Source organism: Molothrus ater, chromosome 6 (assembly GCF_012460135.2).
Source record: "Molothrus ater isolate BHLD 08-10-18 breed brown headed cowbird chromosome 6, BPBGC_Mater_1.1, whole genome shotgun sequence".
In the NCBI taxonomy this organism is placed as follows: Eukaryota; Metazoa; Chordata; class Aves; order Passeriformes; family Icteridae; genus Molothrus; species Molothrus ater.
In genome coordinates, this window is record NC_050483.2 from 31,210,063 (window position 1) to 31,237,727 (window position 27,665).

At 35.2% G+C, this 27,665-nt stretch overlaps 2 protein-coding genes across 2 annotated transcripts in view; one reads left to right on the top strand and one right to left on the bottom strand.

Moving 5' to 3' along the window:
* Nucleotides 1-17,236, bottom strand: part of CHRM5 (cholinergic receptor muscarinic 5) — a 51,736-nt gene extending 34,500 nt beyond the window's left edge. Inside the window, exon 1 of the mRNA XM_036384856.2 lies at nucleotides 16,668-17,236. The gene's annotated coding sequence lies outside the window, so the exon portion shown is untranslated. The remainder of the gene's footprint in view (nucleotides 1-16,667) is intronic.
* AVEN (apoptosis and caspase activation inhibitor) overlaps nucleotides 1-27,665 on the top strand; it is an 85,569-nt gene that overhangs the window by 20,885 nt on the left and 37,019 nt on the right.

Genomic DNA, 27,665 nt, shown 5'->3' on the forward strand with positions numbered 1-27,665 from the left:
ACCATTCAGTAAAAAGCTGCAAACAATGTATTATGGCCGTTTTTGTAGTACCTTGGAAATTCTGCAATCTCTCAAATCTAAATAATTGGATTTTTCAGCCGCAGCTTGGTAGGGTAAGTTAGAAGTTAGCTACATAAAGAAACAAAGAACAGAGATTTGTTTCTTTGTGCAAGAATCAATTTCTGAAGTTCTGTTTCACATGTACATTGTAAACTTGGACCTAAGCTGTCAGGTTTTAATCACAGTGTTGTGAAATGTGTATTAACTTCTCGGAATCTTGTGTTGCACGGAAAACAATGGTGGAGTCAAGGCACATAGTATGGATCTCAGAAATGTGTATCTAACAGAGTCTGGGGAGCAAAGTAGATATAGTAATTCAAAACTTTTTAAAGCAAGAGACCTGTCCTGAGCTGCCATGTCTCCATGGTTCAGCTTTTTAATAACTCAATAGTTAGCCTACAGAATGTCTTTAAAATGTTCTGAAGAATAGTACTTTTGAACTGAGGATATAAGAAAATATGTTTTAGCTCTTTTAATTTGTATTTTTCATGAGTTATACTTCAACACATATATTACCTCCCCATTTATTTCACTCTTTAGATTCTCTTAATGCCTCAAATAATAACATTGGAAGGTAGTGTTCATATATTCATCCTATTTCTTAATTCTAAATCTTTGATTTAGAGAGTGCTTTATTTTAGGATATATTGTTACTGTTCTCTAGAGTGAAATAAATCGATAAGAAACTGCAGTGGAATAAAGTACTTTCTTTTGGAGGAAGAAAAAAGTACCTCTAAACAGTAATGCAGATTTCTTGGAGTGACATAAAAAAGCAATTTGTCTCAGCAGTGTTCTTTGTTCTTTAGCTTCTTTGGTTGATGCGTAAAAACTGGGAATACAGTCATTTATTTGTAGTGGTCTGAGAAGAAGCACACACATCTGCTTTATTTGATAATTGCTGTTGTTAGTATATTACTGTTCAGCATTCTGAAGATACAGAATAAATTCAATTTAATTGCAACAAGTGGTTAGGGAGTACAGGAGAGGGAATGGAGTTAAATTTCCAATTTTTCATTAATGCCAAACCTTTAAAAACTCTTAAAATCTTGTTATTTACTATTAATGCACAACTATGTAATTAATACAGCCAGTTAAGAATTCTTTAGCAAAGGCTCAGATTAAAAACCTGTTCTCCTATGTAACAGTTAGGTTCTATAATATTGAATGCAGGGTCCTAAAGAGAGTGTCATCCTTCAAGATAAAACTTGTCTTATCCCAGAAAATATGCTGTTAATTGAATGAGATAGCATAGAAAAAATCATTTGGGATAATGTAATAAAGACAGAATTAATGCTGGTGACGAAGTTAAATGGATTAATTGGTGATGTCCGAGGAATTAAAAGTCTTTGGTTCTTATTTGTTTAATATAATTTATAAGTGCGTCTGTGTGTAATTCTTTACTTAAAATCAACCTAAAAATAGAAAATGAGGTATTATGTGGTATGGGTGTCATGTTGATAATTAGCAGCATTAGAGCTTTTAAATCTAATGCATAAATATTGCTGTTGCTTGAATTAAGAAAGGAATAAAATTATGCATTATTGCGCTACATTTTTATTGTTAGCAGAGGCAGGTGGAAAGTGGAAGTCTCAGGAGGAGAAAAGAGTTTGTAGATACTTGCAGAGAATGTAGAGTCTTTAGGATGTTTTATGTTATGTCTTTCAATAGGTTCTGAAGACAAACACTGTGTTTTTCGGTTTTTGCTTATAGTTCCAGCTTTCTCTGCTTCATGCCAATCTCTAGTGTGGCATTGACTCTGCTTTTTCAATCTGATATTTAGGCCTGACTAGTCCCAGACTGTCTCTTGACTGCATGTTCTTTCTCTGCTATCAGCCCTTGCCTGCCTACTAATTCTTCTCACTCTTCCTTCCTTCTGTTGTTTTTCCTGTTTGTTGATTTCTGTTGGTGGATCTTTTTTCAGTCTCTTGTTGTGAGCCAGCTCCCTCCCAAATATATTTATTAAAATCCAATTCTTTCAAATTCTGTCAGATGCAGAATTCTTACCAGTCCTAGTGATCCCCAAATCTTGGTTGTTCTGCTTGGCATTGCTCATTTGGTTTCATTCACTACCACATCTTCTTATGTTCCTCTTAGTTTCTTTCATTCTCTAATCAACTCCAGTTTATTCTTTCAAGCTTCCAGTTCTGGTCTCCATTATAAACTGTTTTTTCCATCTTCTCCCAACATTCTCTGTCAGTATCCCCAAATTCCTACTCAAGTTACTCAACAAGATCAAGTGACAGACCATTGTCTTCAACTGTGTTAGGGATGTCACCATAGGTGAGGCTGCAGAAATATGCAGGGTGACAATTTGTGGTCAGTGTTTTACCTAAAGCCTGGTAAATGCAGACTTCTACAGTGGAAAATCTGACTCTCACTCAAAACTGAAAGTAGGAAGAAGTTTAATTCAGTTGCCTTGCACATTGGGATGACATGCAGAAGACCACTGAGGAGGTAGATGCGGTGACTGGTTGTTAAGCTTCAGCAGATCTTGTAAAAATTAGGTACAAACTCAGATTTCTAGAAGCTTGTACTTGGCTAAGTCAGGTCAGATTTTTCACAAAATGCACAGAACATACCTCTTTCATGCAAAATCATTGTGCAGTCTGATTTCAAGTTACTGATTCAGGGAGGGAAAGGGGTTACAGTGTCTCAAGTGCTTTCACACAAAAATGTTCAAGTCATTCTCTGGTTCCTTTACAAGGGGATGGTAAGGGGAGGTAAGGAAAAGCCACCTGAAGCAGACAATAGACCATGAAAATTTCTTACTGAATAGTTCAAAAGGCAGCTGAAAATAGTCTTAAGAACTGCCAGGTGCCTTTGATAACAGCTGATGTCACTGGCCTGATGGAGCTTCTTTGTTAGGGCTTATTATATTTCTGTGTGAAATAGGTATCCTGGATTCAGATTAAGTTGTTAAGTATATTTCTTTTTTTCAGCATTTTAAAATGCATGTATTTTTAATTGTCTTGAATATAACAAACTTTTTCATGTTGCTTAGCTGATATAAAATACAAGTCCCATGTGAAGCCTTCAGGGAATGGGTCTTGAATCAACTTAGTAAAAATGCAGTTGAAGCATAAAGAGCAAGAGAAGTGGAAGTGATAGGATAACCTTACTTTGTGAGCAGAATCTTGCCGTGTTTGAAGAGCTGCCCTCATTATTTGAAGGATGAGGGTTAAGTGACCTACAGTAAACTAAGGTTGTTCATCAGATTTTTGGCTGTGAATAGATTCTTTAAAATATATATTTTTAAAATATCATTATAGAGCTGATCAAAACATATCCAGGCACTTGATTACTTTTCTTTAAACGTGGTAGGCATTAGCAGTAAACCAGCCAAAAATTGCCAACATACATACCCTCAATAACAATACTTGGATTGCAAGATGATGATTATCAAGATGAAAAAATATAAATTTGGACATGAATTTTTCACATTTTGTTTTTTAGGCCATGGCTGAATAATTCTGGTGCATTAAAGATTAAGATAGAGAAATGCTGTGCAGTTCAAATAAAACTGGGAGAATGGTTTTGATATTGTAATAATACATATAATTTATAATAATAATAATACATATAATTTCTCTAGGTACCTAGCAGTTAAATGCAATAAAAAATGTAGAATAAAAATCAAAACAGTCACTGGAGCATAATCATAATAAACAATAGGTATAAGGATTGTGAAGCAACAGTTACATTCTCTTCCCTAAACACTTGATCTGTTTTTTTCACCTCTTTCTTTTGGGTCTGTGTTTAATTTTGGTATGTCTATTGCAATGCATTGCTGCATTTTTGTCTTTTGCAAGGTCAGTACATGCTTGAGAATTTGAAGTACACAAAAGACCTTTGGCCATCTTGAAAAACCTGAACAGATAAACTTGAGGAGCAAGGCTTGCATTAAAAATAGGTTTTACTTTCCTATCTCAAGTAGAGAGTTTTCCAAGTTTTTTTTTTTAAAAAGAAAAATTTGAGTGAAGAGTAAATCAGTTTTCTTTTTTTTAATGGTAATTCTGCTCAAGCAAAAAGAATGGCAATAACAGAGTTCAAGTACTAAATAAGAATCCTTTGAGTTTTAAAATTATAGAGAATAGCTGAAAATTGGTTTTCTTTACGGAAATGCTTAACTCTTGGGTGATTGGGATTACTGTATATATCAGTGTCCCATTTTTCAGTGGTACTTGCTTGACAACTCAGCTATTTCTTGGCCAGAAATTGGCCAAGAAGTTCAAATGATGCAAAACTTCTATGTTCTTACTGTTCCCCAAGTGACATGATCTCTGTGTGTAACACAGAAGTATTGGTTACTTCTTATCACTTATCATCACCTTTAAGATACAGGTGCCAGGTTACTGATTTTGAAAGGTGATTGCACTGTTGCATTAAGGGTTGGTAACAGGTCACTTAAATATTGCTAGTTTGTGCGACCCTGACATAAATATGTAGGGCATGTGCTTTACTTGCTTCTTTATGTTCTCTGTTTTTCAGTACCTCATTCCCTAAACATTCTCTGAGTTTCCATGACATGCTCTCCTATCCTGCTTTTCCTTCTAGCCTCATTTCAGCACATCAGAACTTTAATTTCCTTTTTGATGGTCCTCTTGTAGATAACATTTCCCATCTGTGGAGGGTTCATATCCAAGTGGTCTCTTTCCCATTTGCATATGTTTTATTTGCAACAGGGCTGTCTGCAACTTTGGACTTGTTACTAGACCTAAGAGATACTTCTTCTTGCTTATGTACCTGTAGGCATCTGAAATCAATAAAAAAATGGTCTCTCCTGTACTCCTTTTCTTGTCCCAAACAAACAGAAAAAAACCCTTCCACAATAAAGATTTGCATTGAAATCACAGGACTTGGCATCAGTGAAAGCTGGTTCTCCATCTGCTCAGTGCTTCTTCCTAAACTGTTCCTAACATTACAGAAATTCATCTCTTTTTTTTTTTTCTAATCAGACAAGCCAAGCTGTCTTTTTTCTTTTTTTTTTCTTTGTCTGAACTAAAAATAAGACATGCCAGATTTTAAGTATTAATTACATTTTCTTGATAAATGTGCTTTCCTGTAATAGGTAATCTTTGCTCATTATGTATGCTTTCATATATGTGCCTTTATCCCTCCTAAGTTTTATCTAAAATGTAACCCAAACTCTGATTGAAGTGTGGAAGTATAACGTGACTCCATGATTTGAATATAAATGTAGGATAACATATCTTCATTTTAACATTCTGATGTCTTAGAGCTATGTGGCTTTAAGTATCAATGGTAATACTGTATATTTACTGGTAAGTAATTTAAAAAATCTGAAGGGTTTCAGTATTTCAGAGAAATTTGGATGCTTTATGATTTAGAATTGAATAGAGTAAGATTCACAGACTAAAGGGGTTAAATTTTATTCCCATTAAAATCAATGTGGTAAGCTTTTCCCCATTCTTTTAACTTTTCACATGTTGAGTACAGTCATTTATTTGTGAAGTTCCAGATTTCTGGATTTAAAAGATTTTCTGACCAATATCCTTCTCTAACTCTGGGTTCTTAATCTTTTGCTGCTACTTGATATTGATGGGAATTCTGCTGAATTGTGTTGAAGTATATTTTGGTATGAAATCACAAATCAGTTTGTTTAAATGTGGAGCAATTTGTTCTCATTCGTGTCTTGCTGTTCTCATGTACACTACTTGAATTTGTAGGTTTAAGATGTAGATAAAAATGTCTATTCACCTGATTGTTTCTCTAGTTTAATAATTTCCTTTGTTTTTACAAAGCCCCTAAAACTGTTCTTCCTGACTAGGCCTCCTCTTGGTCATCTGTGTTTCTGCCACATCGTCTCTGACATTTCTGCCACTGAAATCCCCTCACCAAAACTGAATGACTCTGGTATTCAGAGTCATTCTGGTATTTCTTATTCTAGTATTCATTTCCAAAGTTCAGTGTGTTATTGCCATGACATTCTTGTTCACTTTTCTCCTGCTTTTACTGCTTTTTATTTATTTTGCTCCATTCCCTACTTGGAGTTTTTTAAAACTTTTTTATTTTCATTATTGCTGCGTAGGACTTTTGATTGATTTGATTTTTCTTTTCTTTTGGTTTCCTTTTTACATTTTGATTCTGTTAAATTCTGACCACTGTTAAATCACCTGAATTAGACTGTAGACTTTTTAAAGTAGAAACATTTTTTTCTTATTGATAAAGTACTGTTTCTTTTCCAATAATGACATTAATAGATATCACTTCTATGGTAATACTAAAAGATGTTGATTGATTTGGAGGAGCTGTGTTTGTTTTAATCGTAATATTTTTGTTCCCTCTCTCAGCAGTTTATATTAGAGAGAGAAACAAAATAGAAACAGAAATTCTACAGAGTTTTCTAAAGCTAGAAGTTTTTGTTTATGGTAAAAATGATAAGACTGTCAGATGTAGCAGATTAGTTTAATTGTAGAAACCAGACTGCATTTGCTGTTCTGTTTCTCATAAGTGTGCATTTATTCCTAGTATCTGTTAACAAACAAGTGTGATAGGAATGTTTCCTTGTTCATTGATTGATGTTCCAAAGAAGTGTTGAGATCAGCCTGCATGTGAACCACCATCAGAAGAGATGGTGAAACCTGTTCTAGAAATAGTGTCAGAAATTCATTTGCAAGGAACAGTGCTGTCTCTAAGCATCAGTTTTGGAGTCAAAGAAGGGCTGTGAAGTAGATAGTGTTCTAAAGGATATGGAGTGCCTGTTTCTTCCTTAATCTCATTTATAGTTCCTCCTTTCTTCTTATTCCATGTGTAATCCTGAAATTTCTCCTCAAATCTGGTCTTGATGGCTTGGACTCTCCTTGTCCTTCTCTTCTTTTAATGCTTTTGGTTTTAGTGTACTTTGGTCACACCTATTAATTTTGAGGTTGTTCTTTTCTTTGGTCTCATCCTATTGCTCAAGAATTCCTGGTTCCTACATCCAACTTCTAGTCTAGGCTTTCTCTTTACCCTTCCCCTGCCTCATATTTTTGTCCAAATCACTTGTTAGTTCCTCATCTCTTCTATGTTCTTTTGCCCATTTATTGTTCACTCTCAGCTCATCAGGGAAGTGGCATCATCAGTGTTTATGGGTGTTGTATCAGAAGATGGTTCTTCTTAGCACTTCAAAGATTATTTTTTTCCTGAAACAGCTTGTTTTTTGTCTAGATTTGAGTAATTTTCCTGAAGAATGTCAAAGATATATTGAGCCTTGCCAAAGCTTGTTTTAAAACAAGAGTTGTATTAACTGTCTAATCCAGCCTCAAGGGAATTCTTTGTATTCCTTTGTTGTCCTTTCTTGCAAACCAAGCCCTTGCATGTGTAAAATTGTGAACTAAAAACTCTTTTAATAAAATTCATGTTTGAGGGTAAGAATAGGGTGCAAGTGGGGAAGAATTATATTTTCTTTGATTCTGACTAATTTTCAACCTTTACTGGAATGTGAATCAGATGACCTTCCTTTGACAGTACACACTCATTGTCTGAGTTTACAAAGCATGGTATTTCTGAATATGCTGCAGATAATTTGGATTATAAAAGTGATCTCTTCTTTTTATACTGTTAACTGGAAACAGTCTGTGATAATACGAGTTTCTTTGACTGAATATATATATGTGCTTCAATATACAGAAAATGTGTCGCTGAAAATTGTATATCAGCTTGCTATGAAATGGGGCACGGTGGAAGAACTATTTCAAGATGGGAATGATTTAAAATCATTATATAATTCTATTGATTTTTGTGTCATAAAGGCTAGTGGCCTTTATTCAAGACAGTTGGTTAACCTTCTGCTGGGAAAATGCTGGCAGAAAGGAAGTTTTGGAAAGCCAAGTGTTATAAATTAACAGTTCACTGGTAATAGGAGGTAATCTGAGTTAGATTTTTTTTTTAATAAATAAAGTGCTAGGGGTGTAAGAGTAACAGTTCCAGACAGCAAGTCTATACAATTTATATTATTCAGGTAAAGATACTCTCTTTGCTGTGTTCACTGTAAACTTTCCAATGCCCTAGGAAATACAGAAAGTGGTTCTAATGGAAAACAGCACTTCTTCCCTGACTTCCTTACAAGGGTGGCTTGTTAGTTTGGTTTTTTTCCTTCTAGGTGTGCTTAATGTTTCAAAAGTCGATAGAAGATAGCATTTGGCATGACAGAATTTAAATTACTTTATATTTTGTTTCTGGCCTTGATAATAAACTAAGATCACCTCCCCTCTTCTGAAGAAAAAAGTGTGAAAGACACTTCAGTGATACTATGGATTTTGGCCCATCACCAGATATGGATCTCATTGCCTGATTGGACTGCATGAATGGTGCAAAAAAGCTGGCAGAAACATGAAATGGAGCAGCTGGTGAGAAGGGAAAGATCTTGCAGAATCAGTAAAATACTAGAATTGCTATTGATAATAGTAAGGGTGGTAGCATGCATGTGTATTGGGTTAAATTGGATTAAATCCAGATGCCTACTTCTGATTCATCTTAATGTACATTTGTAGTTAGAATATTGACAACAAGTAAATTTTCTAATGCAAATAAGTGTCTACAACCTTTCTTGCTTTAAATTTTCTTTTGTGTAACTCCACATGGTTCTGTCTGCCCCTTTTATGTTTCTTTTGTTATTCCTTTCATAATGCCTTATTAATTGTTTCCTTACTCTTAGTTTTATGTATCCTGTTTCTGTCTCACAGACAATTTTATGTCTCTGAGCTGTATTTGATTATAAAAAAAAGGAGGAGGAAGAATAAGAAGGAGGAGTAGAAATCTTCCGGAAGAAAAATCTAGCCTCTTAGAGGAAAATTGCCTACAAATATGAGATGACTAAATTAACTTGTAGAAATGTGATCTGAAAACATCAGGTCTCATATCTTTACCTTACAAGCATAGTTTAGCTTGTCAAAAAAAAATTGGTCTTTATAAATATCTCTGTGTAAAGTAACATTTAACTAGAGACAAAGCATTTTAAACTGTCTAAAATGTTTGATTTGGTCATGTTATCTTTTTGTTTGAAAAACCCAACTCAACAACAAAAAACCCCTAGTGATTATTTGTGTTTAGTGCCTGTGCTTCAGAATAGTTTACCTGTTTCAGAGCATGTGAACTTTCTTTTGTCTGCTCATTTAGTAATAGAAGAGTCTTTTGTTCTTTTGGGGGTTTCTATTTGCAATTTTTTCTTCTTTAAAGTATTTTAACATACTGCCATTTTCTACTGCTTCAGTGACTATAGGAATCTGAAGAAGTGAACTGTAGAACCAACACATTTGGGATGCAAAATGGGGAGTATGAATTAAAGACCTGTTTTTACAAACTTGCTCAGTAGGGGAAAAGAATATTTATGGTCCAAATTTTAGCATGAATTAAAAAAACCAATTTTCTCTCTGTTCTGAGAGCTGGTCTCAACTAAATTTAGAAATTATTCCATTTTCTCCTCTCCTTGCAAGATGTTTTTAAAACATATATAATTTAATTGTTAATGAAATAATATTTGCCATTATTTGCTTTTAGATTTTAGAGATAAAATATTACCAAGAAACATCAAGAATAGTTCCTTCAATTTTTAACTTGCAAAACATATGAAATAGCAAGCATAATTAAAAAAAAAACAGTTTCAGTAAAGTTTGGGTGAAAATTGAGGAAGGGAAACTTTCTCTTGTTTCTATCTCTAGCTCAAATTCCTTACTGACTTGAAAGATAGTTGGCAAGGTTCTCTAAATCTTAGATGAAAGGCTAACCCCAGCATAGCCACTAAAATTCATAGATTACAAAGCCAAGGAAACCCTTTGTGATTGGCTGAACTTTTATGAATAATATGAGCAGTCATCAAAGCAAATTGTGAACTAGTTACTGTTTGACTTAAGGCACATCTCTTACTACAGCTGCTGTCAAAAGCTCTTGTCAGTCTTGATTTAAACATGTCTGCTTTGACTTCGACATGGCTTTTGACATGTGTTCCATAGCATCCTCAGAGTTAAACTCAGGAAATGCAGGCTGGATGAGTGAGTGGAGAGGTGGATTGAGAATTGGCATGATGGCAGACCTTGGAGGGTTGTGATCAGTGCCATAGAGTCTAGTTAGTGGGCTGTAGCTGGCATTGCATCCCATGGCTTGGTACTGGGTCTTCTCAAACTTACTGATCACTGACCTGCATGGAGGGACAGAATACCAAACTGTGGGGAGTGACTGATACTCCAGAGTGCTGTGCTGCCATCCAGCGTGACCTGGACAGGCTTGACAGTTGGGCAGAGGGGAACCTAATGAAACTCAACAAAGATAAGTGTAAGATCCTGCAGCAGGGGAAGAATAACCCCATTGACCAGCACAGGGCTGAGCTGCTGGGAAGCAGCTCTGTGGAGAAGGGTCTGGGGGTCCTGGTGAACAGCAAACTGTCCCTGAGCCAGCAGTGTGTCCTGGTGGCCAAGAAGGACCATGGGATCCTGAGCTGCATTAGGAAGAGCGTGGCCAACACGTCAAGGAAGGGATCCTGCCCCTCTGCTCAGCCCTGGTGAGCCTGACCTGGAGTTCTGTGTCCAGTTCTGGGCTCCTCAGGACAAGAGAGACAGGGAGTTACTGGAGCAAGTCCGGTGAAGGGGCAGCAAGACAGCATCTCTTATGAGAAAAGGCTGAGGGTACTGGGCCTGTTTAACCTGCAAAAGAGATGACTGAGAGGGGACCTCATCTGTGCATACGAAAATATCTGAAGGACAAGTGACAAGAGGATGGGGCCAGACTCTTTTTTCAAGGTGACCAGTGACAAGACAAGGGGCAACAGTTATAAACTGAAACACAGGAAGTTTCATCTGAATATGAGAAAAAAACTTTCAAGGGTGCCAGGACACTGGAACTGTTGCCTAGAGAGACTGTGGAGTCTCCCTTCTCTGGAGATATTCGAAACATGCCTGGACCAGTTCCTGTGCAACCCATTTTAGGTGAATCTTGTTTAGCAGGGAGGTTGCACTAGGTGATCTCCAGAGATCCTTTCCAACCCTAACCGTTCTGTGATTTTATGAATTTCAGTGGTGGAGAATCACCTAAAGCTCTTGCATTGATCTGATGTGTTGTTGCCTTCACTTTTAAAAGTGTGTATCTTATTTTTCCTCTAATTCTGTGTAGCCTGAGGATTACAGAGAATTGCAGGAAAACAGCTCCACAAAAATGACATATTAAATTCTCTGCAGATGAAGATTAAGTGAAGTACAGTATGTGCGTGTGTGCATGTAAACAGTCCCTATAGATTTAAAGTCATCTGAGAGCATAGTTATTCCTCCTTAGTTGAAAGCAAGTGAACTGCAGAAACTGGGAAAAGAATTGAGAAGAAAATAGAAAATTTTATATGATGTCACCATATAAGTCAGTGACACAGGCACATTGTGTGGCTTTTTGTACTTTGGATCCCAGAAGCTCCACAAGGAAACAGTAGTATTGAGAAGATACAAAAAAGGCCAGCAGGGCAACCAACAGTATGGAAGAATTTAAATATAAGGCATGGCTAAGAATGATATGAGTAGAGTAAAATAAGAGGTTTTCAACTGCAAAGACAGTTGAAAATATTATGCCATAGCCTTCTGTGAAATCATGGAACGATTAGTATGATAAATAAGAAATTATTATTGTCTCTGCTAGGGGAAGAAGTAGGGAATATTGAATGGAGCTATCTGGCAGCAAATTCAAAGCAAAGGTATTTTTGATGTAACTCATAACTAAATATGGAAATTTGTCATAGGATCTTGTGGAAACTGAAGCTTTTTGCTGGTTCAAAAACGACTGGAAAAATACTTTGAGGATTATCTTATAAATAAGGCATTATGTCAGGCTCAAAAAATCCCTGAACTGCAAATAGCTGGAGGCAGGCAGAATAATACTGAGGAAGTATCCCTGTGTGTGCCCTGCTTTCAGTCATCTCTAGACTCACACTCTTGGTTATTGTTGTGCAGAATTTGGGGCTGTAGGGAGCTTCTGGTGACCTTTCCCAAGTGATGTGCTTCTTTCTTCCCTGTTTGCAAGCTGCAGAATCATTAAATTAATATTTAAAGTTTGATATGGTGTTAGTTCGAAATGGTTGGAAGGTATTGAGGTCCCATAAAGAATTCATTTTCTGTAATTTTAAGATTTTTAGCATGCTTGCTGGCTTCACCACTGATTGATATATAAGTGTATAACAGAAGAATAGCAAGCTGAATTCCTTGTAAAGCATCAATATTGTCATTGAGGCAGACTATACAAATGGATATTTTTAATGTCTCATAGTGTCAGGAGTATTGAAGAACGCTAGGGAATGTCTTTCTAGAAGTGAATACATCCTATCAAATGGAACTATTTAGGTAACTGTAGATCCATGAATTTGATTTCAGTTCTGGGAAAAAAAAAAGAATGGAAAAGCTAACAGGTTTGGGTTAATTGAGATTTAAAGTGTGGAGGCAGCCCTTGCAGGACCTAAAAGTTGGTCCAGGACCAGGTATCACAAACAAAGAGGAATGAGCTGAGCAGATGTCTGTCGATGCTGTTGGGCTGCAGGTTGAGTTGCCAGGAACATACAGTTGCATCTGCTGTAACAAAGCTTCCTTTTATGCAGATGCTGCTCTATATCAGATCCTTCCCAAAGAAGTTTATATCTGCCAGTTTAAAATGTTTGTAAAAAATATAAAAATATATGTATATGCCAGTATATAAATGTATGTAGGCCCTCGTGCTTCTGTTTTAAATCAGAGTTAGTACTTATAGAGGCCTGAATGTCTGCTCTGTGCATTGTCACCTCTAGTCATATACTGGTTTTGTGTGAACTGGCTCTGCTTATTTATTAAAAAACCCCAAACAAACATCCCCCCAACCAAACAAATAAAAAAACCCCAAAAAACAACAAAAAACCCGAACAAACAAACAACAAAAAAACTGCACAACAACAACAAAAAACCCAAAACCATCAACTCGCTATATATGAATATATATGAAGAAAATGAATGTAGATGAAAAAATAGATATATATGAATGTAACCAATATCAGTCAGGTTGGCTTTTTGAAATATAGCTCTTTCCACCTGGTTGGCAGTACTGGATAATACTACCCTCATGTATTTATAGTGCAAATGTTTTTAAGTGTTTTAGTGCCTTTTTTCTCATTACAGTAATTTTTGGAGTCAGAGGATTATTTAATGAAGGGCTTCAGAGAGATGTAAATGGCCGTGGGGAATTTTGTGTTCCTTTGTAACTCCAGGTGAAATAGACTTACAGCATCAGTGATTTAACTATAGGAGCATAAGTTCTGGATTTCTCTCCTTACTTTCTATTAGCTTATATAAGTTCTTTTAATAAGAGGATGGAAGTGTAAATGTACCTTATGTTTTACCTATAATATAGTGGTCTTGATAGACATGAAAGTGAATGCAGAAGACAGGCCAACAGCTCAGCAATACACGTACCTCCAAGTCTGAGCTCCTATTTGTGGATTTCTTTTAGCTGTTAACTGCCCAGAACAGGCAGTTGGCACTTTTGGTTTGTGCCTAATTCACACGATTTTAAAAAGACTTATTAAACCATACCTTACCACTTTAGTATTTGTTACTTGTTGAATTAATTGGGAAGGGGGTCCCCACATGTATGGACCACATGTGCCATTTGCTAAGCAGATGTGCTCTCTTTGGGCAATTGCCTGTTGTTATTTTGTGATGTGGTTTATTCATTTCACATATACAAGCAACTCAATACAGAGTGGAAATGAAAAGATATCCTTGTCAGATGCTTAGTGATCCTTAAACAACTGATTATGATAAAGGTGGAAAAATAAATATTGACTTACTGCCTTCAGGTGATATGATTTTTCATAATTATATATTTCGGAAAGTACTTTGTCACTCTTGGGCACCCAGTGTGATTCTTGGGAATGGTCCTGAACAGGGGAAGTAGTTGGACTCAGTGATCCTTGTCCAACTCAGCATATTCTGTGATTCTTTGATATTTATTTCTGGTTTCGTGGGAGGTTAGGTTTTGGAACTAATAATAAACTGTTCATTTAGTTAATACATCCGAATACTTTGAGGATAAGTGAGAGAAATAATACTTAAAAATAGCATTTGTCTTGATGACTTAAAAATATTAGTGAATACATCTGAAAAAATCCACCTTTTAAAAATACTACATATTGAAAAAAATATTAGTTGTATCCAGTTTTCTTCCTACAAGTAAGCTTTCCACTTGTTCTTAGCCCTCTCATATTTACAATAGAGTTAATGCAGTTCTTAAGTCACAAAGCCTTAAGTGCAGTTCTCAGTTCAGAAGTTTCTAAAATACAAACTTTTGAGTAAGCCTTTTGAGATCTTTGAATAATCACCTGATTTTTCTTAAATAAGGATGTTGGTTAGCTGGCATATTTACAGTTTGGAGTGTTGTTTTTTTTTTTGGGAGGGGGGTGTTTGTTTGTTTTGTTTTATTTTTAAGCCATGATAAGCAGTACCTTACAAAAGAGAAGGCAAAAAACTCAGAAAACATTCAAGTTAACAAAACTGGTAGTGTGACAACAGTACTTTGTGAAAAAAAGGGCTGAATTCCAGTTCTTATTTTTCTCTGTTTTTTAATATCCAACTCTGAACCACATCTAGCAGATACAAAGCTGTCTTCTGAAGTCAGCTGGCAGAAGCTGTATTGCATTTGCTGCTTGTTGCAAATATTATTGACTTATAATAGGCTTTGATGGTTCAAGTTATGGAAATTGTGAGCTGGTTCTATTGAAACTTACAACCATATTATTTTAGTTTATATTGTACAAAACCAGCTTCCTCACTTATGATTTTTTTTCCTGGTATGTTGGATGTGAGACAAATTATCAGTGCATGTAGTATAGGAGCTGTGAGGAGGCAGGAGGAATTCTTACTGGATCAGGGTGATATGTGAAGTGAGACATGGGAAAAAATAATTGAGAGAAAAAGGACAGAAACTGGGGAAATACAGAGAGTGTTGGAACCTGTCAACAACAAAATGGCTGAGTTATGGGTGCACTAGCAGAAATTCCATCAAGTTCTCATTAAATACAGCAAATGGGAAAATGGGAAAGGGTTAGAATAATAGAAATGTCTTTGCCTGTATTAAGCAGAAGACTTAAGTATGCTTAGAGAAATGGGTTTTCCCCCCTGCCATGACAGTGAAAAGTGTGACTAGTAGAACAAGTTTCAGATATATAAAGTACACCACATTAATATGCATGAGGTGACCTCTTTCTTGCAGAAGTTGTTTCACATATCTGCCATTATTTTGGGAGTATGTTGTTGACTCATACTACGATGAGCCTTGTCTCATATCAACTTGAGTATTTTAGTCTCATACTATTCTACCAGTCTTTGGCAAGTAAGTTCAGTTTTCTAGCACTCGCTAGAATTCTTTGTACATAAATGAAGGGTTCATAATGGGTATTTGTGAATGGCAAATTAGTCTGCCTTTAGCAACCATCAAGCAAGAGAGATATTGTTTTAGTAAGTTAGCAAAACATAAGAAGAAAAAAACCCAGAAAGAACTGAAGGTTGTATTAAATAAGAATATCATATAATCAGATGTCCTAAATAGAAACAAGGGAAGTGATACAGAGAGAAGTAGAAGAGGTACTTAAAATAATGCTAGAAGAAATATTGCATCGTAATAAATAGAAATAACTGTGCGAAAACAATAAAAGACACTAGTAGCAAAGATGTAGTTTTTCAAAGCTGCTATTGTTTACAGAATTGACCAGTGTGACAATATAAATGGTATGTTCAATGATGTAAAATTCTTAATGCTTTTTGAATTTCAAGAGTTGGGGGAGGTTTTTGTATCTGAGGAAATGTATCTTTCTCTATGACTTCTAAGTGTAATTTTTTGATTAAAAGGTATAGTGTTCATTTTTCAAGCCCTAATAGATGGTAGGGCATTTTCATTCTGAAATGTTCTGCATGCTATTTTCATGTAGAATTCATGTCTATGTGATTCACATGAAGGCTGTAAATGAGGGAAAAAAATGAGATGACCTGCACCTTCTTTTTTATAGTTTAACTTGGGGATGGATGTCCAGTCTTCTTATTGACACTCTGTACACAGTACCTTGGGGTGCATTAACATGGTGCTGTTTCCTCACTGTGCTGTAGGTTTACCTTTCATAAATAACTGATCAACACTTCTAGCTGTATTTAATATTCTTTTATATAAACAGAGATTTATTATTCTGTAATAAAAGATATCCTCTTACATCTGCTGCTGTGGTGCAAAATGTTGTTTGCTTTGCCAGATTAAATAGATAATGAAGTGTAGTAAATGTTTCGTGGTACTATTAACAGAAACATGGCTTTTAAAAAAATTATTTCTTAAACAGCCATGCATGGAAATATGTATTAAAATATTTTGAAGGTTTAAATCTTAGGAAATATTTCACTCTGGTATAACTCAAGAGATCATTTAAGAGTTTTTCCTTTGAAAAACCTTAGCATCAAAAGAGAGATGTTATTTTTACAGTATAGGAAATCTAAGAACATCAAACATCTGACATTGAAAAATTTAAACTTCAGTGTTAGTATAAAGAATTTGAAATTACTTGAGTTATTTTTAATACATTAAAGTATATGTTGATGTGATAAGCAATCAAATATGAAATAGAAACTTACCTAGGAGATACTTGATTGAAGCTTTGTCTGTGCTCTGTCAGAATATACTGAGACTCACTCAGCAGATAGGAAGCTTTTTTCTATTTGAAATGCACTCTCGTCTTGTGATTTCTTTTTCACAGCGTCTTCTTGTTCACTGCTGCTTTGCTCTTGTGGTATTGGTTGTTTCCAGTTTATTTCCAGGTATCTTCAGTATCTGAGTTCCTCTACATTCAGGATTTTTGTTAATTCTGCCCTGCTCAGGTAAAAAAAAGGACCTCTGAACTTTGCATCTTTCCCTCCCAACCAAAAAACATATTAAAAAAAGGCAAATGCACCGACCCCAGTCAACTCAACTATTCAGCAACCATCTAAAAAATAATTTAAGTATTTGCTATGCAGTAAATTCCATCTGTTTTCTGGTGCTATTCAAACACTGAAAAGTTATTTCCCTTCACATTTTGGTAGGCTTCACATTTTAGATTTTTGTAGGAAATATGCAGAATCAGTAGACATCAAGATCTTAACTTTTAATCCATGCAACATAATTCTGTGAAGGATGATGAAGGTCTGCCTCTCTCAGCTCCTCATGCTTCTGTCAGACACAGATGTGAAATGCTGCTCTAGAGAGAGTGGGGGGGAAAATCCTAAAGGGTGTAGTGTTTTGTCATCTCTCAGGACAGTAAGCACGCATGGCATCAATGAGTGGCAGATATGAGCTATTCAAACCAGTCACTGAACTGACAGGATGACACTTTCATGCATAATAGAACCATTAATTATTTCTTCTGATGGACGGCAGTGTGTACTAGAAGAAAAAAGCAGCAGAGGATAATACTAGGTTTGATAGGTTCTCTGTGTTTTAACAGCTTGTCATTAAGAAACAAACCAGGAAAAAACCTACTGTTTTGGGATATGATCAGGTAAAACAGACCAGAGCTGTTTTGACAGGGTGGATGTCATTCATAGGGTTAAAAACTCCAGTCAGGTTAAGGTCTATTCAAAGCTTGCTTTTTGTAAAAAAGATGTTCTAACAGATCTGCTTTAAAAATCATGGTTTGTGTTTTGCTTCACGTAGCCTTTCATTTGGGGAGCCTGGCTGTTGTTTTGTAGGTTTTAATTTATAATTTAATTTATAGATTAAACCCACACAATTCTTTTTTTTTCCTCTGCAAAAGGAAACTTTAACATTTAAAAAAATGTTTTTTAAAGGATTGTCTGTATGAAGATTATGCTCAAACTCATCACACACTTTGTATTATAGACACTCACAAATCCATTTCTAATTAATTTTGAAATTTAAATTCTGTGATTTAATGTTGAGGAACTGCTCTCTCAAGGCTAATATGGAAAAAATTAATATATTTTGAAGAACTCACTTCAGTGTAGCATAAGCCTTCATAAATATAAAGTATGATGGATAAAATCTTCATTCACAGTATCAATGTTGTTAAGGGCAACGTATGATGATTGTGGGGAAAATAATGCAATGTTTAGAACTTTTCCTCAAAATAGAGAGTTTTTTTTTCCTCCCAGAATCTTCTTTAGTGTAACTTTTCTTTTTAAATTTATTGACAAGAAAATATTTACAATAAATTTATTTCTTTTTTTGCTTTCTGTACCTTGAAGCGAAGAAGAGATAAGATGATGACTCCTTTAAAACCAGGGTGAAATATAAACCCCACCAAAAAAGGTGTTGGGAGAAAGGGCTGCTTCTGCTGGTTTGTACATGTGTACAAAGTATGAGGAACTTCTCTCATCGCTGAAGAGGAAAACTTATCTTCATCTTCCTTATTATGGGATGATGGAGAGCATCTGGATAAAGCTTCTTCTAGTTTATCCAGTCAAAAATCATGAGCACTATTATGCCCTTATATCACATCAAATAACTTTTGGAATATTTTTGGTCTCTAGCTTGTATTCTATCTAGCTCCAGACCAAATCCAAGCCTAGAAATATATGATGGCTGTAACTTTAAATCTAAGTTGTCAATTTTGTCTCTTTAGATAACAAGTCGAGTTGCCAAGGATACAATGAGTAGATGATATAAAGTCCATGCTGAAAGTACTGGAATGAGGCATACTTTCTGAAATAATATTAACACTTTCTCTCTCATTATTTCTGTCTTCACATATACAGTCTGTGCATGGAGTTGGTGCCCAAGCTGAACTGAAAGTGTCCTAAATTTATTACTGTATTTCATAAAAGTGTTGATTCTTGTGAAAACCTTGCAAGTAATTGAAATCTGACAAGGCACAACCTATATTCTCAGATAATCTTCTGGGAGACAAACAATAGCCTGGTCTGCTTCCCCCTTTGCAAATCCCAAAACAGAGGACTCAAATATCCCCTGTGATTATCCCCTGAAGAAGTCCTGAAGAACAAAAGATTTTATACATATATATATATATCTCCCACTTTTTCCCCTCTTCAGGACAAGGTAAACTGAGCTATGTGTGTGTTAGTATCAGAAGTATTCTGCTGTCTCACACCTGGAGATGAGGATGAGGATAACTTGGATAAAGCAGCATGTTAACATTTAGGGCATGACAATAAATCTGACATCTTGGTGTGCAACTTTAGTCTGGGATAACACATGATTGGTGTTATGAATTCAAACACTGAAGATGAAGGTGGTTAAAATTTTCAATCTTGAATATAGCACAAGGAATTGTATTTTTAGCATGGTGTTCTAAAAATCTTTTCTTTTTGGTCAATCTGCAACAGGAATAAGTTATATATAAGCTGCATGACTAAAATGGATATGTAACATCTGTGGTGGAGAATGTTGCTGGTATGACTGAAGTAGCAAAAGCTTCAAGCATCCCCACTGAGCACTCCAAAGGGCCTCCATCCATCTTGTGACTGGATATCTACTGTGTGACAGCCAGTGCTGCACTAGGGGACTACTTCCTGGCAGAGCTGGGTTGTCTTGGACTCCCAGGGTGGCCTGATGAGGGATTCCATGTCCATGAATAACATCAGTTGACATGAAGTTCTCCTATAGCCAGTAGTAAGGAATCACAGGGCACTGGCTACATCCCTCTACTTTGTTTCATTTGGATCAGGGACGTGTTGTCTTCTGCATAACTTTGTGACAGCTGAAAAGTTAACTTCGTTGTGAGGCAAAAGTTCTGTACTTGGACAGACTTCTGTTTCAGTTCCTATGTTTTGAGTGGTCTTATGCACAAAAAGCTACTATGTAGCTTTAGTTAAAAATAGGTTGAAACTCTGCACCTGTAAATTTGATCTAGGGTGAATAATGCACTTACCTGCTTTAAGAAGCGTGCTTTTAAAAAGTTGTATAAGAAGTGAAGAGAAGGCTTTCTTAAAAACATTTTGCATTTTAAGTGCATGAGCATTTGATTTAAAAGCTCACTGAAATTTCATTGCAATCTCACAGTGATACTTAATATTTACAGTAGCAAAACTGGTAGCTTTGCAAATAGTATTAAGCCATGTATTGTCTGTGTTAGTCCATTCACGATTAATAATTATGGATTCTTCAAATCCTAAAGGCCAAATATTACTCCCACTGTATGAAAGTAATTCATCAAATATATTGGAAAAAAACATTTTTCTAATAAGTCTGAGTGATCAGTAAAGCTGTATCTTAATGAACAATTTTAACAAGGTATAAAATGCATGATAATCACTAATGTTGTAAATTTATTGCAAATTAATTTGAAAAAACCCTAAAAGAAGACATAAAGTTAGAGAACACTTATAAACATTCTTCTTTTTGAGAATTCTATCAAGTATTTACCTTTTATCTAACAAACAGCTATGCACATGGAAATCCTATTTTTACCCTTTTTCTGAATTTTGTCATTCAGCTTTTAGAGAGCTGTAAGATTATCTGCTTCAAGCAAGTTGATAACTAGTGGTTGCTGTTCAGAGAAAAGTGGTGTATTTATCAGAATTTTTAAATTGCTGAAGAACTAATGTTCTGAAGAAAATGTCATCATTATTTCTGCTTTTGTTGCCTAGAAGTATTTCTTGCCTTTATGAACAAAACACTCTTTTGCCTTCTTTTATCCCTTTTCTTTTTTTTTTGGAGTGTGTGTGTGTTTGTGTGTATTTGTTGTGATCTTATATCAATAATTATTGATTAATGCAGATTAAATAATTCTCTTTTGTCAATGGGACATTTGATTACTTTCCAGCTAAATGAAGTTCATCTGCAAAACTGTATTTTTCAATGTTTAATATAGAATACGTTGTGTCTGAAAATAAAAAACAGTATTCAAAGTTTTAAAATTTTGAAATCAGTTGGATAATTAACACTGAATAATTTTTGACTTAAGAACATGTCAACCTGAATCTTAAAATTATTTTTAATTTAACAGCAATATCTGCTAGCTCTCAGTGAAAGTAGATACTTAGCCATTTCTTAAAATTGATTATCTTGTCATTAAATGAGTATTTCCCATAGTCTGGAAAATTATATAGATCAACAAGCTCAAAAGAGAAATGGAATGAGATAGCTTAGAAGAAAAGGCATTTTTGTTACCTAGGAAATGAGTGAGTAAAAGTACTTAGCACAACTCTTATCATGTCAGACATCTGAGGGCTTTTGTGTTTCCTAGATTTTAGTTACGGCAGTAAATCTAGACTCGAGACAAAGTGGCTTTAATATGAAATTCTTTGAAAAGACAGAGAAATAGTTTGTTTTCTACTTTTCAAGTCAAAGTGTTGCTAGTAGATGACTTTGGACAGAATGGTGTAATAAAGATGTATACTGCTACTCCTAATAATAATATTTTAACATTAATTCTATTGCTGTTGGTTGCTACTAATATTTTGTTGGAAATTTTTTTCAGTGAAATTTTGCAAGAATGAGACTTGTAGTTAAACTATTAATTTTTTTTTTTTTTGAGAAAGGTAACTGTGGTGCTGACACAGATTCTAATGAATTTGTTTTAGAAATCATACTTTGAGATTTTTGTGTATTAAAATTTTACTGCCTTGGTATTTTTTTTCCCACATTATTTCAATATTAGAAACAGCCAACAATTTCTGCTTTTGTTTAACACAGTATTAGAAAGGGTAAGTAATGATTGTTTCACAAATATATGAGCTTCAATTATATTTTTAATCACATTTTAATTAATGGATCAGTATTTGTGAATGTGCTGTCTGTTTGATTCATCCAAATTACAGCAGGTTGCTGTTACTAAACTATTCAGATTAGTGACAAATTATGGAACTGTTTTGAAGACTGAACAGTTTTGCATAATTGTTGTTTGTTAACTTGTGTTATCTGATGAATATGTGCTTACCAGATGCTGGCCAGATATCTTTCAATTGACTCTATTTTTTTAGACTGTTCATGAGCAAAATGGATTATGACCTTGGATTTGTTTTGGATTTTACACTATTTTGGCAACCCTACTGCTCACCTGTGTTAAAGGCAAGTTTTGCAGGTTTTTTGGGTTGTTTGTTTGTTTTGCTTTGTTTTGTTTTTTATAAAGGTAAGGAGCAATAACACTGTGGCCACAAAATCTGAAAGAGTTTGTGGGGGACCACGTCAAAGATTTTGAAGTTTTGCTTATGCATATTCTTCCTTTCTCTCTCAGTTTGATCTTTCTAGTTGCCATAACAACTTCATAATAGCAGCACATTTACTGCTGTAGTTAAGGTTGTGTCAGCACTTCCATTATAAGCTACTGTTTTCAGGAATTTCTAATTTATTCACAGACTTAAAAATGGCATACAGTAAGTCTATGTAATTGGTTTTAATGTATGGTACCAACTTTGTGAAAGCTGCTGTTGTCTGAGCCCTGATGATATGTATAAAATAGCATATTGTTCCAAGTGGGTTTTTTTATTTTCTTTTTTTTTTTTTATGGAGAAGCAGCAAAACATTTTTAGTCTAAAATTAATTTTGACTGGTTCCCATCTGCCAGAGGTATGAGAATCAACATGTTCTTTTGCTCTGCCACAATGCCCCATCACGCCTGTATCCAGTTAGACCCATCTGTTCCTGTTAGTTAAAAGGTTAGTGTGAACATGGCGCTTTTCTGGGAAGCAGGAAAATGATAACCTTTTTAATAACAGAGTTTCATGTCTCATTAAGAAATAAGTGTTGGACATCTTCAATACTTTTATAATTATTTTTATGTTAAATAAAGACTAGCAATAAGTGGTGGATGATTTTTGCAAGGCAGGAAGTAGAGGGTGAGTCTGTTTCTGGTATTGAAAAAAATCAGTTATTCATTGTAGATGCACTTCCTCTTATACAGTTTTAGCAGGGAATTGTGCGTAACTACAATACAACTTTCTGAATTCTGGAAATTGTTTAACCTGGGAAACATGTCAAAACAGTTTCATAATTTGCTGAAGGTGTTCTGTAACTCCTTGAGTTATTTCACTAAGCCTATGATAAGGGGATCTTTTAAAGACAAGATTTCACCCAAATAGATTCTGGGGGTTTTATTTAAACACATTTATTTTAGGCAAATTTGCAAGGCACGAACAGCACAAACTTGCTGCCCTGAATAATTATGAATTATATACTTGTGAGGATTCATGGGATTTTTCTTTGCTTTTTTTTTTTGCCTATTTATTGCCAAATGTATTGCAAGACACTTGCCCCTAAAACAAAATTATGTGCTTTTGCTGTAGGAGACAGTATAACAGTATATTATAAAAAAAGCCCCAAAACTTTCATACTCTTTTTAATCCCAAATTGGTTTAAATTTACTTCGAAGTCTTCACTTACATAAAATTGCTTAAATTTGAAGCATGTTTTTATTTCCTTTAGTTAATCTACAGTTCTACTTCATTGTAATAAAATATAGTGGCAGCTATTTAGACATTTGTATCACCTTGGTTGATGTTTGTAAAACTTCTGTAACAAGGTGTAACTTTAAAAGAAAGACTAATTAGATTTCAATGGTCTGTAGTGATCACAGCTGTTCATTTCAAAGATAAATTTCTTTGATTTTTGCTTTTAAAGGAAAATATATCTAATTTAATCATCCTAGTTAGAAGGTATTTGTTTAAGTATATCTTATTCTAAGGAAAGGTTGTAGGTACTTCTCAATTGAGAGTATAAATAGTTTTCTAGACGCTCATTGATGCCTTCAGCACAGACTTCCTCTTTGATTCAGAAATATTCAGCCTGGATATCCTATGTCCAGACAATTCATTGCCCTTTTATTGCTTCCCTTCTTTAAGTGTTTTCCACTTCTCTGCCAGAATTGGTTTAATTGTTAACTGTTTTCTATAGCATGGCTTTAAAATCATATCCAGAAAATTGCTTTTGAGAACTTTTTCCCAACTGAGTATAAGATTTAACAGTCAAAACGCTATAAATGTTGCAAGAAAACCCACTTAACTGCTCTATAAAGAAATTATTTTGAAAGTGCTACATACTTACAGTGTTTGCAAATAGCATTTCTTTTTCTAGGTTTTACAAAAGTCTGCATTTGTACTTCTGTCATATTTTGTTACTTTCTCCATTCCCTGAATTCATGGAGCTTTGATTTTCTGAGGTTTATTAGACCTGGAGGATTAATTTAAGCATGAAGGGTTGGTTGCTTTCTAGGTTTTGTGTCTTGTGATTCTCATTGTAAAAGATTTTGTCTTTTCCGTAATAAGTAAAAATTAATGGAAAATTTTGCATCCTTTGCAGACTTCATAGCTGTGAGAAGTTACTCCGTCTCATCTCTGCAACTCTTCTTAGGAGTAAATATCTGAACAGAATCCTATCTTGATATTAGCTTGGCGCTGTTCTTCAATAGTACACTTCAGATGAGGGGAATCATGGAAAGGAGTTCTTTAATGTTGCAGGCTTTGGGTAAACTGCAGTCTGTCTACATTTACTTTGAAATCTGTAAGGCAGTTCTCTGGAGCTATTCAACTCACCTTAGTTAAAAGGTTTTGCTAGAAATCCTCTGAAAGATCTCCCTCTTTTTCAGTGACAATTGGGGTAAAAGATAAGGTCTGATGTCAGTTGCATCTCAGAACAGCAGCATAAATCGAATAGTATTAATATAGTCTGGGTTGTTGGGATAAGTTGTTGCAAAAGCTTTTCTTTTTTCCAAGACATGTACTATGTTGATCTTCAATATATTAGAGATTAGGTAGGGGAAGTATACATTTATGAAGGGAAGATTTAAATGGAAGTACAGATCAGGGTTTGCATTTTTTTAAAAGCCCATGGTTTGCAAATTGTATAAGCTATTATCTATAAATGCCTAGGTACAGCTTGTTTCCAGAAAGCAATCAGCAATAGGTCCCCTTTCTTCTTACTTCATGTCTTATATAATTTTGAAAACATTTCCCTTAAAAATTATTATATGGTTGCAAAATTACTGAAATTGAAAAAGCTTTTTGGACTTTCACTAATGGAAAATTTTTTGTCCTTTTTTTTTCTAATAGATAAAAGTTAATTTCACTGAAATTCTGTTGATCAGCCTCCAGTTGAGCTAAGGTTCAAATTTGAAGTTTCAGATTTATCTGAAAAGTTATTAGTTTCCTGTAGGTTTTTTCCTAGGTTAACGAATGTTGTTTGTGAGCCATGTGTGTAGATGTCACCCAGCAGATAGTCATGTGTCTGAAGAACACATGTCTGTAATTCAGGTGGTTTCATAATGATCTTGTGTGGTTCATTCTCGGTCGTGTGATGTGGCAAATGAGCTTGGTGTTTGTATTCTACAGAAGGGCAGAGCCGTCCCACAAAAGACACAAAATTTGCTAGTTTCCTAGTAAGAGAGGAATCATCTACAGAAGTCTTCCAGGAGAGGTGGAACACCTCAGTAATCTTCCGGCTGTATCTCTGCTTTCATACACGTATTATTCAGGAAAAGGAAGTCCTTTTTTCCTGCTTTCAGATTGTATGCAGATTTTTCTAAAGATTCATTTTATAGGCTTTTTTCAAGTGAGTTCTGTACATAAAAAATATAATCTAACTTGCCTAACAATTAGGAGACAATTAAGGACTACTGCAGTGCTACAGTTTAAAATCTAGCCCATTAAGTAATGAATTCATTATATTAAAGATACTGGAATTTAGTTTGCTTTTCCAAATTCTCTGTTTCTGTCCAGTCTATTAAGTAACCTTTTATGGTTTATGCATTTTAATCCTATCATTTTACTAGCTTAAAAGCACCTACTGGAACCTTTGCCAGAACTAAGAATTAATGAAATAATGAATTCACTGTCACAGGCTACTTAAAAGCTAGTTCTAACAATAGATAAGGAAGTCTAAAGCATAAAGGAATCCAGCTCTCTTTTGGAAGGGGAGCATCAGTGAATAAGTTACCACTGAGAGTGCACACTGAAAGGCAGAAAAATCAGGAAAGATGAGAAACTTACAAATGTCTCTCCATCATAAGTACATTATCTTGCTGTTTTTTATAGATGTAGGGGCATTCTTTGTTGAAATTCATTCTTTTGCATTTTAGTCAGCACTTCACTATTCAATTAAAGAATCCTGGGAGCTGAAGTTTATCTCTGCCCACTTGTGGAGCCAGGACTGGAATTGCATCTCAGAAGGAGGATGTTCTGTTTTGTTTTGGTGTTTGGTTGAGGGCTTTTTTCTGTCCTGAGGATTTACTGCTGCAACATTGGCAACTGGGGAAAAAAACCTCAGTAGAACGTCTTTATAATTATTTGTAAAAGATCCCACTTAACTCTCTTTCATTTAAGAATTATTTTAGAATTTTGAGGAAGATTGTATTTTGATACCTCATGTTTCTTTTACAGTTTCAAGGATGCTGTATTTGCAGGATAAACGAATCTAAATGTAATGCAATACTTACCTGTTTGCATGCTGAGTGTTTTAATTATGCTCAGTTACAATTTCTTAAATTGCATTTTTGAAAGTTTGTGAAGTAAAGATGTCCTAGGAGAGAATTAGCCTCTTCCTGAGTAGTGCTGGAGTAATGCAGATAGCACCTTCAAACACCTATTTGGGCATGCAATTCTGGTTTTGTCACTGAAACTACAGGTCAAAAAGTGTACCCTTACACCTTAGTGTCGAATGCTTCTTTCTCCATCTGGATTAGGAATGTACAGTTGGAAAGACCCAATAACTTTGAACAATTATCTAGTTATTTAAATAGTACTTTAATGCAATTATTTTCCATTTCCATTCAGCTGGGGGTTATGAAAATATATACTTTGCTTTTTCATTATGTGCTTTTTTGAGTGACTCAATGCATGAATGCATTTGTCAGCTGGATTATGAGTATCATGCTTTATGCCTTATCTCAGCCTTATTGTTAAGGAATCTCTGTCTTTTTTTCCAGTCACACAGACATCAAGTCTCAGAGGGGAGCACAAGACTCATGCCTCTGTGATTTGTCAAATGGTCTCCTGCCACACTGCAGGCATCCTACATAATGGCAGCAAAAGACTCCTGTCTCAGTACCCTTCTGTCAGCCCACGTGGAAAGTGTGCTTGGGTAGAAGAGGAAGGATTTGCAGACCAGAGAGGCCTGGCCATCAAGAGCTGGCAGGGCTGTGCAGAAGCACAGAGGAAGCCACAGGCACTATCTTGCAGCTGTGGTACCTGCAGGACAACATGTATCTCACATGAGCAGATGTCTGCATCATCAGTGAACAGAATTGCCCATTCCCCTTGTTGTGCTTAATGCATACAACTTCTACATTTGACTCTGGTATACTTCAGAGAACTGCTTTTTGGTAAAGCCTGTCTTGTTAATTGCCACTTCAAAATAGAGACAAACATTAAAATTAAATGCGTGCAAAATAATGCATCTATGCAGTTAAAATATCTCTTACAGAGACATGACCACTTGTGTGATGGGAAGAAACTGGAAGTTAAGCTGTAGTTTTGTTCATCCAGAAACTTCGAGTATCTTCAGAAAAGTCAGGCTTTGCTTCCTCTTGGGTATTTGAATGGAGCAGTGTTCCATGAAATCTACCCTCAGATGGAATAGGGTGTGTATGCAGAGGGAAGCTTTGTTATTCTGTCCTTTGTCTTTGTAGAAGATTTGTTTCATCTGCCTCTTGAGGAATAGCATATCTTCCCTGTCACCTGTTTTCT